A 13654-nucleotide genomic window follows, 5' to 3' on the forward strand; every position below is an offset into this window, starting at 1 on the left:
GTATGTGTCTCTCTGTATTTCTTTCTCTCTTTGAGAGAAAGTAATATCAGACCTTTGAGACAAGGTTTGATTTAACTCAAGGATGAGGAAAGCAAGAATGACCTTGAGTGACTGATACACCTGCTTCCATCTCCAGAGCCACAGGGTAATTTGTGGAGAGAAAAAGCTACATAAAATGAGAAGGTATTTGAGTACTGAGTACTGGGATTACTGGTGGATACCAGCATGCTTGGTTTGTGTGGTACTGGGTCTCAAACCCAACGCTTCAAGCACACTGGACAAACACCCTATCAATACAGCTTCATACCTACCCCTGTCCTCTTTTGTAGAGAAACCACAGCCCTTCCTTTGAAAAATTTTAACGAATCAATTCAGGCTAATGCAGACAGTCCAGGGTGGACTGTACCTGAAGGTGAAAGGTTAGAAATGTATGGGTGTCTGGTTGAAAAATTGCAGGTGGCAGCCTAGCAAAGTTGATACATCAAAAAGCTATCACAGAGCAGTGTGGGATATGGTCATTGTCCTATCTTCTCAGAACAGCACAAAAAATTTCCAGACACAAAAAGAAAAAAAAAATCTTTCCCAAGTTTGTTGAGGAGAGGTCACTCTGGTCAAGTAGCAGCCTGACTCCTAAGCCCTCTGCATTGAATACTGTTAGCTGCTCTGCCATGTTTTGGTGCCGGTGAGCATTGAGGGGCTGCTCTTTTCTTTTATGCAGTTTCTCCATGACATCCATGAACACACATGTAATGTGTATATCCTATCTCAGATACACTAATGAGGTAGGGGAAGGGAGCTTTTATAATTGACATTCTGATTGCTTGGGGAGAGAGAGAGGTGGGGAGGAAGGGGGGGAGAAAGAAGAAAGGAAGAAAGGAAGAAAGGAAGGAAGAAAGAAAGAAAAAAAGAAAGAAAGCAAGCAAGCAAGCAAGAAAGAAAGAAAGAAAGAAAGAAAGAAAGAAAGAAAGAAAGAAAGAAAGAAAGAAAGAAAGAAAGAAAGAAAGAAGGAAGGAAGGAAGGAAGGAAGGAAGGAAGGAAGGAAGGAAGGAAGGAAGAAAGAAAGAAAGAAAGAAAGAAAGAAAGAAAGAAAGAAAGAAAGAAAGAAAGAAAGAAAGAAAGAAAGAAAGAAAGAAAAAGAAAACAGCAGTTTTATTTTACTTACTTGTTAATATTTCTAGATATTCTTTAACACAGAGCCACAGGGTAATTTGTGGAGAGAAAAGGCTACATAAAATGAGAAGGTATTTGAGTAACTTGAACTTTTTGCTCTGGCTTCTTTCACATTGACCTCCTCACCTGGAGAAGATGCCCCAGGTAAAGTGTGAATGCAGTGCTTTCTTCTATTGGCCACCAGAGGGCACATTTAGCAAACCGATTTTAACATCCTAAACCAAGACCAGTATTTTCTAAAGTCACAATACAACAATGAACAAGACATTCGTGATTTTATTCCAATGGACTACTGGGATGCCCAGAGAAAGGTAAGCATCAAATAATAATTTGGTTAATAAAAATTGAATAAATTTCAGTGAGGGGCATTCCTGACTGAATGGAGCTCAAACCTTCTTCACAAGTTTCTTGCTTTATGCAAGCTTTATAAAAACTTAAAAAGAATATGAAAAAATTTACATGTGTCCTATTTAAGTTCCATACATGAAAGAGGTAAAGACCACAGCAAGGGGACATGATTGGGCCCTTCATCATCTGTTACCCACTGAAAGCATGCTTCTGACAACTTTGCCATAAACTCCAGATTAGGCCACAACATCAGAGTGCTGACAGAGGAGGCTATCCTTATGACTAGACTGAGATAAACAACACACAAAGAACAGAGAGGAAGAGTTGTGACTGAGGGAAATTTCCCATAATATAGCATGACAACATAACCCTAATAGCAGGCTCTTGGAATCAACTCAGACATCAAGCAGTTAATCAAAGCAAAATTATAGCTCCTTTGTGGTGGTTTGTGTATGCTTGGCCCAGGGAATGGCATGATTAGATGGTGTGGCCTTGTTGGAGTAGGTGTGCCACTGTGGGTGTGGGCTTTAATACCCTTGTCCTACCCGCCTGGAAGCCTGTCTTCTAGCTGCCTTCGGAACAAGAGGTGAAATTCTCAGTTCCTCCAGCCCCATGTCTGCCTAGACGCTGCCATGCTCCCACCTTGATAATAATGGACTGAACCTCTGAACCTGTAAGCCACACCAATTAAATGTTGTTGTTTATAAAAGTTGCTTTGGTCACTGTGTGTATTCACAGCAGTAAACCCTAAGAAGCCCTTCATAATGAGTCTCTCTCTTGGTATTACCAGAAACCCTCCAGCTTCATTATATTCTTAAGTAACTTACAATCACTAAGTATGGAGGTCACCCAGCTGAGCAATACAATACCTTCCCACTCGATTTGCTGTAAGGAACACCTTTAACATGCAGATATGGTAATAGTTCCCTGGGTTACTTTGCAGATACTTGAAGGCTACTTTTGTCCATAACAGTAACACTTTATTAGAGCCTGATACCCAATAAATGACTAAATTAGAATGAAAAGCTAAGCATCTATATGTTCACATTCTATTAGCTCCATTGCTGTCTTGACTATTGGGTCAGACTCTTCTCCACTCTGCTTACAGATATATTGAACATTTAAATTGGTTTTTATCAAGACTACAATAATTCAAGAGGAATTAGGCCTATTACTTGTTGGAACTGGTGGGTGTTTCTCCTACATCACCCCAAGCCTTCTCCACAGCTCAAGTACCTAATGGGCCTCAACCTTGTAAACTCTGGAACCTTGCCCAGAGCAATTCATGAGGTCAGGCTGTTTATGCAAAATAATGAGTCATTCAACAGTATTGGATTAAATTACCACATGTCAGCCTGCAAAGCCTAAGGCCAGAATGGTGGCTCAAAAGACATAAATATCTTTTGAAATTGTGCACAATACCAGTAGATAACTCTACCAAACTTTAGCCCACTGAGAGAATCAATAAATGCTTTGCATTTATTATGCTTTATCAATAATCAATAATTGTTTTGCATGCAGCTAGCTATTTGACACCTCCTCACACACCCCTACATCCCTGTCCATCACAGCACCTCTTCACATCACTGCTCGCCCCAACATTCCATCCTGGAGTAAGTTATGATAAGACCCAACAATTGTCCCTGTGCTTCGCACAAAACGTATAGCACAAAACAAGCAAACCATGTACTATGTTATTAACATATATGAGAGAATAATATACAAATAATAATGATGCCATATAACTACACAGACCAAATATTTATTCCCTAAAAGCTTAAAGGTAATTGTTTCAATTTCTTCACACTGAATTTTTTTCATTAATTTATTTGTTTATTCACTTTACATTCTGACACACTGAATTTTTTACTTAAAATTTTCTTCAGACAATTTGGGATAGTTTTTCATCTCCTAAAGGGAGCTCCTCTGTTCAGATTTTCCTATTCATTTAGTTGTACAAAATATCCCCTGTTGGTCAATCCCTCCTGCTTTAGAGATATTCTACTTTATATTCCCAATTATATATTTTTTTAAAATACTTTTTTGAAAAGTAGACTTGCTAGTGCTTTTATCACTAATAAAGTTTGTTTAATTTTCTATAAAAATGTTTTTGAATTTTTAATAACCCATATAAACTTCTGTTGTCTATAAATTACCAAGAGACTAGCCTGTGGCGTCATTATAAGAGTAAAAACCAAATGAAAACACACACAAAAGGCAACCATCGCTTATAGCCTGACTGGGCTCTCGGAAGAACTGGTTTGTACTTTCATTGTGAGCATCAACCTGGTGGGTGGCTTTCTTTCCTCACAATGCTAGAGGTTTTGAGAGAGTCGCCTTGCCTGTATATTTTAATCAAGGCTTATCTAAAATTCTTTGTCCTCCCACTTGCTTAAGGCAGATTGCAGCCACCTAGGATTTAACTGAAGTTCTCCAAGTCAGAAGACTCAAAGCCCTCCATCTATCTAGCTGCTTTGGCTGCTTTTTCCTGCAACTGCTGAAATTTCACTGGCTTCTGTTTCCTATATTCACCATATTGAGTGTTAGTTGTCTTGGGAGTATCATGCAGGACTTTGACAGTTTTCTTTTCCTTCTCTTTCTTTTTCTTTTTCCTTCTTTCTTTCTTTTTTTTTTTTTTTTTTTTGCATAGTTAGAATTTGAATGCCAAATCCAAGTTTGTTAATTAGCTTATGCTGAAATACAAAGGCCCTCTTCCCTCCACTAGATGAGCCTCCCTTATGTTTCCTTCTAAGTCCACAGGACCAGCAACACTCGCTTAGGAAACCCTCCCCAGCCTCACCTTCTGCCTGGGGCTGGGTGGGGCATTTGAACCTGAAGGAGGAGGCAGGCAGCACCCCACAAATTGACACCAGGTACAGAAGCTGCAAATTGGTTCCTCATCAGAAGAAGTCAAGCAGCCCAAGCCTTACATTCCTCTGCCAATCAGGGAGTATACTTAACACATCTTTATCTTATCATAAAAGGTCCATCAAGCATGTAATTATCCACCCTGACCCTGGAGCATGGCTTGGACTATGATGTAGTGCCACAAATCTAGCTGATCTGTGCTAGCGCAATCAACATACTAACCCACACTCATCTGGACTGTCTCTCTGGGAGAGGCCCAGGGATGACTGCTTTCTGGGTATGTAGTGTCACAGAATCGCTGACCTCCAGGCCTGAGATAAGCTTTCTCACCATGTCCTTTTAGTACCTGACTTCTCAGCGTTTCAAAAATTCCCAATGTTTTAGTGTAATTTTTCTTTGGTTCCTTCTAAAATATCTTTCACTGTTGTGAAAGTGAAGATAATTGTCTTGTTGTCTAAGAAAAGTAGGTGGGCCGGTCAGATGCTCAGTAGGTAAGAGCACGTCCACCAAGTATGATGACCTGAATTCAGTCCCTCAGGCATACATGGTAGAAGAACAACTGAATGTTGATTTCTAATACACACTCACACACACACACACAGAGAGAGAGAGAGAGAGAGAGAGAGAGAGAGAGAGAGAGAGAGAGAGAGAGAGAGAAAGAGAGAGAGAGAGAGAATAAATACATGAAATATTAAAATTGAAAAAAGAACCAAAGATTTGGTTATGGTTCAAATAAGAAACCCCTCAAAAATTCATGCTTTGTGTCTGGAGAAACAACCTAGTGGTTAGAGAACTTGTTGCTCTTACAGAGGACCTGAATTTAGTTTCCAGCACCCACATTGTGACTCACAACTGCATATAATTCCAGTACCTAAGGATCCAAAGCCTTCTTCTTCCCTTCAAGGACACTGAATACATATAGTGCACAGACGTACATGCAGGCAAAACACCCATACATTAAAAATAAAAATAGATAAATCTTTTTTATTTTTAAACTTCACATATCAAAGGCTAGGTCCACAGCTGGTCAATGATGGGTCAAAATAATTCTTCCTCCCTTAAGCTATTTTCTTAGATTTGTCATAATGATGAGAAGTGACAAGCTAGGCTTGTGCGCTTACAGGGAGACTCAGAGTCACACAATTAATGAAAACCAGCTCTCACTGGCTAATTCAGCTGACTCGGTGGTCTCTACTCGGCCCATAAGCTGCATGCCATAGACTCCACACCATCACAATTCCTACACCACCTCTCCTGCCCCATCTGCATTCCAAGCATGGATCACAAGGTCCATCCATCCTTTCACTAACTCCTGTGGAAATCCTCTCTCCATGTTATCTTCCTAACAGGGATCTCTCTTAGTCCTGGAGACACAAAGACTAACCTGACCTCTGGTTTCAAACATCCAGTTTGAGAACTGAGTACAACTGACCCCATTTCAAGATGATGAACCCATAGTCTCGGAGTGTTAGGGAAGGCTTCAGCAGGGCTTTGACATCTAGCTGCACTGTATCTTAGAAGAGCTCCACGTTAACAAAAAGGAAAGACATGCAGAAGAACTGGCATGGGCTAAAGATAGAAAAGACTTTTTATTTTATTTTACTATGTATGTATGTATGTATGTATGTATGTATGTATGTATGTATGTATTTTACATTCCTGCCATTGCCCCCTCCCAGCTCCCCCTCCCATAGTTCCTCATCCAATTCCTCCTCCCCCTTGCCTCTGAGAGAGTACTCCCCATGCTTCCTCCCCTCACCCCATCCCCCCACCTCCACACAATACCTTCCTCTTCCCTGGAACCTCAAGAATCTCAAAGATTAAGCACATCTTCTTCCACTGAGGCATAGACCAGGCAGTCCTCTGTTATACATATGCCAGGGGCCTTAGACAACCCTTGTATGCGGCCTGGTTGGTGGCTCAGTTTCTTGGAACTCCCTGGGGTCTGGGTGAGTTGAGACTACTGGTCTTCCTATGGGGTCGCTCTCCCCTTAAGTTTCTCCAATCTTTTCCCTAATTCAATCACAGGCGTTCCTGACTTCAGTCTAATGGTTGGGTAGGTATCTGCATCTGTCTGAGTCAGCTGCTGGTAGGGAAAATTTCCTTCTTTGAGCACATCATAGCATCAGTAATAGTATTAAGCCTTGGTGCCCCCAAACACACACACACACACACACACACACACACACACGTAGGATGGATCCCAAGTTGGGCCAGTCATTGGACTTCATTGGAAGTCATTGGAAACTTCAGTCTTTTCTCCATTTGTGTCCCTGCAGCTCTTTTAGACAGGAACTATTCTGGGTCAAAAATTTTGACTGTGGGTTAGTAACCCCATGCCTCCATTTGAGGACCTGTCTATCTAGGGGAGGTGGACTCTCTCTTCAAGTTTCCTTTCCCCATTATTGGGCGTTTTGGCTAAAGTTACTCCCATTGAGTCCTGAGAGTCTCTTACTTTCTGGGTCTCTGGTTCATTTATGGGGTCTTCTCATCTTCCCCTCCCCAAGTCTTCATATTTCCATTCATTCTCCTGGCTCCCTCGGGCTTCTCTCCTGTTCTCCAGAATACCTGACCTGGTTCAACATCTCCCCTCCCCTCCCATTTCCCATCCAGATTCCTCCTTCCTCCTGCCTCCTGATTATTTTCTCCCCCCCCCCCTTTTAAGTGGAATTGAAGCATCCTCTCTTGGGCCTTTCTGCTTGTTACACTTCTTACAGTCTGTGGGCTGTATCCTATGCATTCTGTACTTTTTGTCTAATATCCACTTATTAGTGAGTCCATACCATGCATGTCCTTCTGAGTCTAGGTTACCTCACTCAGTATGATATTTTCTACTTCCATCCATTTGCCTACAAAATTCATGATCTCCTCATTTTTAATAGTTGAATAGTATTCTATTGTGTGAATGAAACACATTTTCTGTATCCATTCTTTGGTTTAGGGACATCTGGGTTGTTTCCAGTTTCTGGCTATTACAAATAAGGCTGCTATGAACATAGTGGAGCATATGTTCTTATGGTATGGTGGGGCATCTTTGGGTATATGCCCAAGAGTGGTCTAGCTGGGTCTTCAGGTAGAACTATTTCCAATTCTCTGAGGAACCACCAGATTGATTTACAGAGTGGTTGTACTAGTTTGCAATCCTACCAGCAATAGAAGAGTCTTACTATTCTCTACATCCTCCCCAGCATGTGTTGTTACTTGAGTTTTTTAATCTTAGCCATAGTGATTGGTGTAAGGTGGAATCTCAAGGTTGTTTTGATTTGCATTTATCTGATGACTAAGGACTCGGAACATTTCTTTACATGCTTCTTGGCCATTTAAGATTCTTCTGTTAAGAATTTTCTGTCTCTGTATCTCATTTTTAATTGAGTTATTTGATTATTTGGAAGTTAGTTTCTTGAGTTCTTTATATATTTTGGATATTAGCCCTCGATCAGATGTAAGGTTAGTGAAGTTTTTTTTCCAATCTATAGGTTGCCTATTTGTCCTATTGACTGTGTCTTTTGCCTTACAGAATCTTTTCAGTTTCATAAAGTCTCATTTATCAATCATTGATCTTATAGCCTGCACCATTAGTGTTCTGTTCAGGAAATTTCCACATGCCAATGAGTTTCAGGCTCTTTCCCACTTCCTCTTCTATTAGATTCAGTGTATCTGGTTTTATGTTGAGATTCTTGATCCACTTGAACTAGAGCTTTGTGCAAGGTGATAAATCTGCTGGCCTGGAACCCACTATGTAGACCAGGCTGTCCTTAAATTTTAGAAAAGAACTACTTTTACTTTAATAACAGGGATTCTTTGGTTTTAAGTGGATAAGAAATCCAGCAAGCTATAATGACTCAAAAATCCCAATTTTACCTCTAAAGCACACTGGGGTATTGTGTTCCTTTCATCACAGGAATAGTATGGAGAGCAGCAGATGATGGATTCGCTTTTGAAGGAAGCAAGTATCTGCTAGATAGCCTAGTCTGTTCTCTCACAATGCTTCTGGAGACAAGGAAAAGTCACCTGATAGCTTGAAAAGGCCTTCTCTGGATAGACTGCCTGGGATGACTAAGAATCATCTTGCCAAGTGTGGTTTTCCTAAGATCCCATCATTTGGAAGGAAGAAGTAGGTGGTTCAGGCTAGCCAGCACTACACATAGAAACCTCTATCTCAAAAAAGAGTTCTGTATCTGTAGAGAACATCCTAAGTCATTTTAAGAAAATGTTCTTAAGAAGTAAAGGAATGTTTCTGTGTAAAACCTTTGCCTTGAGATTTAGAAACCCTGATTCTGGTGTGAAATAAGGGGCAAGTCCTCCATTTCTAACTTCAGGACTTTGGTTTCCTTCTTGCTTCTGCATTAGTATTGGCTATGTATATCACAAGAACCAAGGTAGGCAACCTGACAGCCTCTGAGGATCTCATCCTACTTGGGAAAGTGGAGTCTAATCAATAACCCAACAATATTTATCCCTCCTCAGTCCTTATCACAATAATTATTAACATGCAGATTAAGGAATTAAATTAGCAGATAAAATATATCAATATTCAATCTGTAGGTTATATATCAAGGTTGAAGACCCACAAACCCCAGACTCATTAGAAAAGCTTGCCTGGTCATGTTTGCCACCAGGAAGCTCTGACATAATTATTTCTGTCAAGTGTCCAACCCCTTCAGTCTCCTACATATATCTTACCATATCATCTTCAGCTTTGATTTTAATTTTTTGTTTATTTAATTTTTATTAATTTGTTTACCTAGTTTGTGTGTCTGTGTGCATGAACATGCATACTCATAAAAGAGAGAGAACACAGAGACAGAGGATAAGAGAGAAAAACATGTGTGCCAGGGCATATATCGCCATCAGAGAAAAACTTGTAGGATTCAATTCTCTTCTTCTACCATGTGGATCTCAGGGATCACACTCAGATTACCAGGCCTGGTAGTTGACACCTTTAGCCACTGAGCCATCTTACCCACCCTTGTTTTAGTTTTCTTGAAGCAGGGTCTCATTATATAACATAGGCTGGCCTAAAACTCACTATGTGCTCCAACCTAGTATTGTCTTGAAATTCTTCTGCCTCCACCTAATGAATGCTGGTATTTCGTGCATATGCTACCATGCCTGGCTTACTGCACCTCTAAAGAGACAATCACCTGGAGCCTGGGCTGAGGACAGACTAACATCCAGATACTTCCATGTGCATCCATGCCCTTGAGAATATATCAGCCTGTATCTCCATAGCAACAAGACTTTAAAAGTATATGTTTGCTGAGTCATTGATCTTCCTTCCTATCGTGTCCACTAAAGCAGTCCTGACCTTTCTCCCCACAGTTCTCAACAGAAATCTTGGAGAATTTGACCGTGAGGGAAGAACTTGTCTCTGGCCATGGTATAAGTGCACGTGATAGTCTACATGTTCAGAGTGCATGAGCTCATTAGTGGTTTAAGTGGTGCTTTTTGTCTGCTGTATTAATAACCTGAAAAGGTTTCAAGTAAGTATTTGGCTAGAAAAGAACAGAGCAGATGATCCAGTAACAGGAAGAAAAACAGAAGAAAAGGTATGCACTTCCTATTATTTGTGTCTCTTTCACCATGTCAAAACCCCAACTTGTTTACAACAAAGTCTAGGCTGGACAACCCTGAAATCTCAACCCACATGATCCAATTATGGTCCTTTTCCCAGAGCATCATTTAGCATCTGTCTCTGGGACATCTCCATTATGTAACCACCCTTTCAGGAACAAAGGTTGGGAAAGAGACAAAGTTTTGATGGTTCTGACAACTTGTCAGATCATCTTGCAGGAAAAACTGGAGCTAAGACAATGACAAGCCTGTGCCACACCTTGACCAAGTTTGCTTTAGTTACACATGTCTCTTTTTAAATGTTAGCCTCATGTCAGGAGCCTAAACCAAAGACGGGCCTCGTTGTTTGTCTTCCTGGTATGGTCACATTTATTACTAATATTTTCTTCATTTGGTCTGTTGAGGGTGGGTGGCTAAGCCTAAGTTATTAAAGCTGCCAGGATCCAGCAGGCTCTGACCCTAACAACTCTGAATCAAAGCCACCAGATAAAAATGAAGTCAGCTCCAGCCAGGAGAGCAGGTAGGCTAACTTCAGACCTTCACCTCTCCCTCTGCTCCTCCAAATCAAATCCCCCAGCCTCATTCCCAGTTCAACAATGTAACACCTACTGCAGCCTCCTTTCTCCCTCTGCTCCCATCTGCTCCCATGTCCAGTGTATCCCACAGATCTTCCCTCCTAACCACTCTATATCCCCGATGCATTGCTTTATCCCAACACCCAACTCCAGTAGGCACTCTTTGCCAACACTGGCCACTCTTGCCAGAGAGATAGGGTTAGGCTAACTGCAGGTCCTCACATCTCTTTCCATTTCTCCAAGTCCCACTCCCCACCTCTGCATCAGAACTCCCATGACATTCTTCCCCCACATGCATCCCATCCCACAACTCCAGCAGGTGCTCCCAGAAAACACATTGGCAACTCCTGCCAGGGAAGCAGGTAGAAAAACTGCAGATTCTCGCCTCTGTCTGCATTCCTCCAAATCAATTTCCCTTGTATCATCCTCAACTCTATGGCAGAACATCTGCTTCAGCCTCCCTTTCCCCTGTCCCATCTCCGCTGGGGTCCCACAGAGTTTTCCCACTTAATCTCTCACTCCCCATGTATTGCTTTATCCCAGCTCCCAAATCTAGCATTAAGCTTTCTGGGAACTTACAGGTCATTCCTGCCTGGAAAGCAGGTAGGCTGACAACAGATCTTCCCCTCCCCCTCCATTCCTCCAAGTCTAATCCCCCAGTCTCATTCCCAGCTCTTTAATAGACTTTCTGCTGTGCACTTTCAGCATTTCCTGCACACACACACACACACACACACACACACACACACCATCCCAGAGTACTGACTAAGCAGATCCTGGTGAAACAACAGATTCCTCCCTTTTGCAAATCCCCTTAACCACAATCAGGCCATCCCCATTTCTAAGTCTCAGGTCCCAATACCCATGAATTCATTTTACCTAGACCCCCAGTGGCCACAACTATCAAAAGAAGATATTCCTATGGGCAACACACAGACATCATTTTCTTCTAAACTCCAGAGAAGAAACATAAATCAAGGAACAAAAGACCCACCTAACAAAGACCCAGTATCAGCACCTAGAATTACAAGATTCCCAGGCCCAGACACCAGCATAAAAACATAATTAATTTACCCAGAACAATATGTCTAAACTAGAGCCCAGCAAGTCTACCACAGCAAGCCCTGAATATTCAAACATGTTCAAAGCACAAATAAAAGGCTTTAAACAGCCTTTATAAATACAATAGAGATTGTAAAAGAGGAAACAAATAAATTTCTTAAAGAAAACTATGAAAACACAAACCATGGAAGGAAATGAATAAAACAGTTCAAGACCTGAGAATGGAAATAGAATCAATAAAGAACACAAATTAAGGAAAAACTGGAAATGAAAGATTTAGGAATTTGAACAGGAAACACAGGCAAGCTTTACCAACAGAATAAAAGCAAAGGAAAAGATGATCTCAGAAGTAGATAGAAGAAATACATCAGTCAAGATAATGTTTAATCTAAGAATCCCCTCTGGAAAACATCCAGGAAATCTGGGATACTAAAGAATGCTAGGAATAGAGAAAGGACAAGATTCTCAACTCAAAAGCCCAAAAAAATATATTCAACAAAATCATAAAAAAAAAAATTCTCTAACCTAAGGTAGGTGTGGCCTGTAAATGTACAAGAGGTATATAGAACACCAAGTAGATTGGACCAGAAAAGAAAGACCTCTCAGTACATAATAATCAAATCACTAAATGTACAGAACAAAGAAAGAATATTAAAAAGCTGCAAGGGGAAAAAGATCAAGTAACATATAAAGGCAGAACTATTAAAATTACATCTGGATTTATCAGTGGAAACTCTAAAAGACAGAAGGGCCTGGACAGATGTGCTGCAGAATCTGAAACCACAGATGCCAGCCCAGACCACTAAACATCAGTCATCATAGACAGAGAAAATAAGACATTCCATGATAAACCTAAAATTAAACAATATCACCTACAAATGTAGCCCTATAGAAGGTGCCAGAAAGAAAACTCCAATGTTATCAGGTTAACTACAACCATGAAATCATGAAGAATAAATAATCCCATACCAGCAAAGTCAAAATAAGAAAAGCAACACATGCATAAACAAAATAACTGAAATCAACAATAACTGATATATCTAAACATCATGGACTCAGTTCCTAATAAAGAGATGCAGACTAACAAGAATGGATGTGATAACAAGATCAGCCCTTCTTGTGCAATGAAGAAACACACCTTAACATCAAGGATAAATTTCATTTCAGGGTAAAGGTTAGAGAAAAGATATTCCAAGCTAATGGAGCTAATAAAAGAGCTTACATAGCTGTTTTAATATCTGACCAAATATATACTTCAAACCAAAACTAATTAGAAGAGATGGATAAAGATGCTATATACTCATCAAAGAAAAACAAATGCATCAAAGGGGCAGTTTAGTTCTTGGTATCTATGCCCCAAACACAAGTGCACCAAAATTCACGAAGAATCATTACTACAGCTTATGTCACATATTGTTCCCTCAAACGCTGATAGTAGGAGACTTCAACCCCAACTTTCACCAATAGACAGGTCACCAGACAAAAACTAAGCAGAGAAATGTTTCAGCTAAGTTATAAACCAAAGGACCTAACAGATATTTACAGAATATTTCACACAAACACAAAAAAATACACCTTCTTCTCAAAACCTCATAGAATTTTCTTCAAACTTTACCACAGAATTGGGCACAAAACAAGTCTCAATAAACACAAGAAAATTGAAGTAATATTTGTGGTGGTTTGAATAGATATGGTCCCCACAGAGTCATGTGTTTGAATACTTGGTCTTGAGAGTAGCACTATTAGGAGATAAAAGCCTTCTTGAAGGAGGTGTGTCACTGTGGAGGCAGGTTTTGAGGTGATATATACTCAAGCTATGCTTAGTATGGCACACAGTCCCTTTCTGTTACCTATAGATCAAGATCTAGAACTCTCAGCTCCTTCTCCAGCACTGTGTCTTCCTGGACACTGCCATGCTTCCCACTATGAAGACAATGGACTAAACATCTGAAATGGTAAGCCAGCCCTAATCAAATGTTTTCCTTTATAAGAGTTGTTTTGGTCATGTTGTCTTGTCATAGCAGAAAACACTAATTAAGACAACATCCTACAAGGAG

Source organism: Apodemus sylvaticus, chromosome 1 (assembly GCF_947179515.1).
Source record: "Apodemus sylvaticus chromosome 1, mApoSyl1.1, whole genome shotgun sequence".
NCBI classification, from domain to species: Eukaryota; Metazoa; Chordata; class Mammalia; order Rodentia; family Muridae; genus Apodemus; species Apodemus sylvaticus.